Below are 5,263 nucleotides of genomic sequence, written 5' to 3' on the forward strand. Positions count from 1 at the left end.
GGCTCCCTCCCCCTTCCGTTTATCTTCCGATATCTGTGCACGGTTTACAGCTCCCCTCTTTGTACCTCAATAGTCAGCGCTGGAGATGTTCATTTGTAGAGATCCAGATGCATCATCCTGCGTCTCAGGCTGATTCCGTGGTTATTTAGGCTGGTCTGGTACCTATCCAGCTCGACTCAGGGGACCGGCTGAAAAAGGGGTCCCCTACTCCTCCGCCATCTTAACTCCTCAACCCACACATCCCTTTCTAGGGTGTGAGTCTTCATACATTGCTTAAGATAATCTTTGTGTTTCTTTCTTTTTTTTTTTTCAGATTTTCATTTAAATTCTAGTTAGTTAACATATAGTGTAATATTGGTTTCAGGAGTAGAATTCCAGTGATTCATCACTTCCATATAACACCCAGTGCTCATCACAAGTGTCCTCCTTAATCCCCATCACCCTTCTAGCCCATCCACCCACCCACTTCCCCTCCATCAACCCTCAGTTTGTTCTCTGTTGTTAAGAGTGTCTTATGATTTGCCTCTCTCTCTTTCTTCCTTCTTCTATGTTCATCTGTTTTGTTACTTAAATTCCACATATGAGTAAAATCATATGGTATTTGTCTCTGACTGACTTTTTTTGTTTAGCATAATACACTCTATCTCCATACATGTTGTTGCAAATGGCAAGATTTTATTCTTTTTGATGGCTGAGTAATATTGCACACACACACACACACACACACACACACACGGCACATCTTTATCCATTTATCACTTGATAGACACATTTGGCTATCGTTGATAATTTGTCTACTGTTGATAATGCTATAAACATGAGACAGTATGTGCCCCTTCAAATCAATATTTTTGTATCTTTTGGTTAAATATCTAGTAGTGCAATTGCTGAGTCCTAGGGTATTTCTATTTTTAACTTTTTGAGGAATCACCACACTGTTTTCCAGACTGGCTGCACCAGTTTACGTTGCCACCAACAGTGTAAGAGTGTTCCCCTTTTTTCCACATCCTCGCCAACATCTGTTGTTTCATGACTTGTTAATTTTAGCCATTGTGACAAGTGTGATGTGGTATCTCATTGAGGCTTTGATTTGCATGTCCCTGATGCTGAGTGATGTTGAGCATCTTTTCACGTGTCTGTTAGCCATCCAGATGTCTTCTTTAGAACAATGTCTGTTCATGTTTTCTGCCCATTTCTTAACTGCATTATTTGTTTTTTGAGTGATGAGTTTCATAAGTTCTTAATAGGTTTTGGATACTAACCCTTTATCAGATATGTCATTTGCAAATATCTTCTCCCTTTCTGTAGGTTGCCTTTTAGTTTTGTTGATTGTTTCCTCTGCTGTATAGAAGATTTTTATCTTGATGAAGTCCCAATAGTTCATTTTTGCTTTTGTTTCCTTTGCCTTTGGAGACGTATCTAATAAGCAGTTGTGTGGCCGAGGTCAAAGAGGTTGCTGCCTGTGTTTTCCTCTAGGATTTTGATGGATTCCTGTCTCACATTTAGGTCTTTCAACCATTTTGAGTTTATCTTTGTGTATGGTGTAAGGAAGTGGTCCGGTTTCATTGTTCTGCATGTGGCTGTCCAGTTTTCCCAGCACCATCTGTTGAAGACACTGTCTTATTTCCATTAGATATTCTTTCCTGCTTTGTCGAAGATAATTGACCATAGAGTTGTGGGTCCAGGTATCTTTGCATTTAAATGTTTTCTGGCATACTTGGCATTTTATGTCTTCTTTTTGAGTTTCTCATACATGTTTTAAAAGCTCTGTCCACGTTTTTGCCACAAAGGAACATTCTGTTTGACACATTCAGCCCTGTGGATCTTCCCGTGTAGTTTAAGCCTGCTGAGTGAGGTGAAGCATTTCCCGTACCCTTCAGGGGCACACTTGTGTGTGGCACTGGCACTGGAATGTTGGCACTGGTGGATTCTCAGCTGCTGGTGTTTCTTAAAGGCCTTCTTACAACCTTCAAAAGTGCATACATGTCATTCTTGCTGATTTTCATATCTGCGTTCAAAATGCTTGCTCGGGTTTGATTTTGTGTTGAATTTGTGGTCACAGCCACTAGCTGTACCAATGGCTTCCCCTCGGTGTGAATCAGGACACGGTGGCTCAGATGGCAGCTCCTGACAAAGTTCTTTTGCCACATCCTTTGCGGTCATACACAAAGGGTGTCTCCCCACTTGCTTGCGCAGGTGCGCATCTAGCTTCCAAGCCTGTGATTGTCACTGCAGTCAGGGAAGGAGCAGATGAACCTCCTATTGAGTGCCTAGGGCCCAGGCTGGGGTGCTCATGGGCAGGCCAGGTGAATGCGGTGGTGGCAATATTCAGGGATGTCACCAACAACACAGCCCCTGCTCCAGGGCCCTAAGGCCCATCCTTTTCACCCCCTCTCCCCTGCTCAGCCACGTGTGTAACCAAGTGCCACAAGCCATTGTGCACTGCCAACTCTCTTGTGCCTTCTGCTCCCAGAGGACCCTCCACACGACTAAAAAATAAGAGTGCAGTTACAAGTATAGGCCAATCAGTAGGAATGAGTTGCTAATGTGACATTCTATAGTCTGTGCCACTCTGGTTCAGCAAAGAAAAAAGACAAATGATAACATGTGTTTTGTTTTACTTATTCACAATACCAGCACAGTTTGAAGAAATACTTATTACCACAGGATCACGGTTGCATAATTATAGGCATCTTTAAATAAAGTTTTACTTTTGTTATTCAACTTTTATGGCAAATGCAAAAAAAAAATTAAAAAGCTATTATGCACATAAGCCTGGCACATGGTAGGTGATCAATATATATTTATTGAAAGAATAAATGGATTATTTTACCATGTTCAGCAAGAGAGCACACATGTGTCTAAATCATCTATAACTAAAATTAACAGAAATATATAATTGGATCTGCTTGTATAATCATCTAAAAGGAATTAATTACAGACTTATTGCAGCTAATAAAATTTAATCTGAATAGAAACATAAAATTATCTAAAATGGAAATTATAGGTCAAATTGCTTTATTATTGTTTGGGTTTAAGTCTTTGTATGCAGAATAAATTTCCTTTTAATAACCTAGGACATCTCTAAAACTATTTTGCATTGGAAATATACGTAGAATATCTATCCTTAATGAAATTTAAAAATCTTCTATTTGTTTCCTTAAAGGAGTCAGTAACATAAATGATTTCAGCAGTAATTCCTACTAATTTTTATATCAAACATCTTCTCAACTTCCACATCTATTGAGTTTTTGAATCATTGGTTGACTAGTGGCGAAGATAATGTTCATTTTCATTTTCTTCCTTACTGAGCAACAATGCTTAATGATAAAAAAAATTTACTAACAGAAGGTATTTACATTCAACATGAGCAGAGCAAACAATTCCAATCATCAATTACAGTATGAAGAACACAGTGCACAATACAGTTGATTCTGTTGACTAAGGAATGATTAATGTCTCTTACTGTTAGGAACTAGAGAAGACTCACCAAATGGCCCATTAGATTCACATTCGCAGACTTTCTGTGAAATTGAATTAAGTGAGGTGTTGATGTTTATAGAGTTTTTAATCTTTAAAATGCAAAAATTAAATCAATACCAATCATCAGGAAAAAATAAGTAAAGAAACTTGAGGTATACCTGTAATTTCCAGGTTTTAAAATATTTGTCCTCAAAAAATCTAGGATTCTGTAATTCAAAGCATAAGTGTCCCCAAAATATAGTGTATGTATCCCAGATTAAATCAAGATGCTGGGAACAAAAACTCTTTCATAGTTAAAGGATAGGTCTTCTTTATGTCTGGTGGATTAAAGCTGGGCCTCTTCATTGTAATATTACATTTCTCCCAACAGTAAACTGGGAGCATTATTTCTTTGTGGCCCTGGAGTGGTGGATGAGGAATTGGCTTATCTCTTTTTCTCTAATTGCCTCTCCACTTTTAAGTAACAAACACTAATAATAATTCCCATGAATTAGAGACAAAAACTAAGGTTCACTCTCAATTAGTCATCTTAACTGGATTTTAACTTCCTTAAATGCATAAAATATTTCTTGTGAGTCCTTAGTACAGAGTCCTTTATTTTATTATAGAAAAATATACAGAGTTCAAGAATGGCCTTGGTTAACATGATTTTGTTTTATCAATAAAATGTGACGTTGAGATTCTGAAACCATGGCACAAGTATGCTGGAATTAAGTAAGTAGATGGAAGATGATGGAAATCTGGTTTATCATTGTTCAAGTGGGGAGTTACAGAAAAGAGATAACAATGGCTAGAATAATCCAAGTGGTTCTGGATTTGATTTGGAGACAACAGCATGAACTCGTGTATTATATAGATATAGATAGATATAGGTAGATGATAGATACATACATACATACCTGCATCCTTTCATTAGATGGATATAGGTAAATGATAGATGGATGGTAGATAGATGATAGATGGATAGATAGGTAGAGATGAATATATGTAGAATATTTATAGATGTGGGGGTAACATGGTTAGTATTCATACATATTTCCAAACTCTTATCTGAGAGAAGTAGAAACAATGATGTTTCAGAAACAAGGAGCACATCCAGAGACCATATCTTGCTTTGTAATACCATTTTCCATAAAAGGACCTAGAATTCCCTGGTAAAATGGCTCATTCTACAACTGGGTCAGGGAATATATAAAATGAGCTTGGACCATCTTGCAGTGCTAAAAAGTAAAGAAATGTCAAAACATACACACACACACACACAAAACAATGGCAGTATGTCAAAAGGACACAGTAGCCAATTGTAAAAGATCCTAATTCCAAAGCTGGAACAATTTAAGCAACAAAATAAATAATTTGGTTTTGGATCATAACCCCAGAGCATAAAATAAATATCCATGAGACAATATAAATAAATGATTAAACAATAAATGAATAAATTGGGAATAATAGACAATTCTATTATTCCATACAGAAGAATTCCCAGAAATTGATGTAAATATTTCCCCCTCAAGGCATTGGAGTGTAAGTCTCCACCCTTTAAATGTAGGCTGTACATAGTAACTTCCTTCTAAAAAGTATAGTATGGAAAGAGGGAGGAGAAGGGAGAGTAACTTTTCCATGGAGATACATGAAAAATACTATCTCAGTCAAATAACAATCCATGTTCATAGCATGTACCCTTGATATGATATAAGAATAATATTATGTGTCTGTGGCCTTCCTACCCCCAATCCATAATCACAGTCTAATTGTGAAAAAAACATCAAACAAACCCAAC

The 5,263-nt window shown here is 37.2% G+C and overlaps 1 pseudogene; it reads right to left on the reverse strand.

Annotated features, from left to right (window-relative positions):
• LOC121101074 overlaps positions 1-4,388 on the reverse strand; it is a 10,794-nt pseudogene extending 6,406 nt beyond the window's left edge.
• Between the last annotated feature and the right edge of the window lie 875 nt (positions 4,389-5,263).

This window comes from Ursus maritimus, unplaced genomic scaffold (assembly GCF_017311325.1).
Source record: "Ursus maritimus isolate PB19 unplaced genomic scaffold, ASM1731132v1 scaffold_6, whole genome shotgun sequence".
In the NCBI taxonomy this organism is placed as follows: domain Eukaryota; kingdom Metazoa; phylum Chordata; class Mammalia; order Carnivora; family Ursidae; genus Ursus; species Ursus maritimus.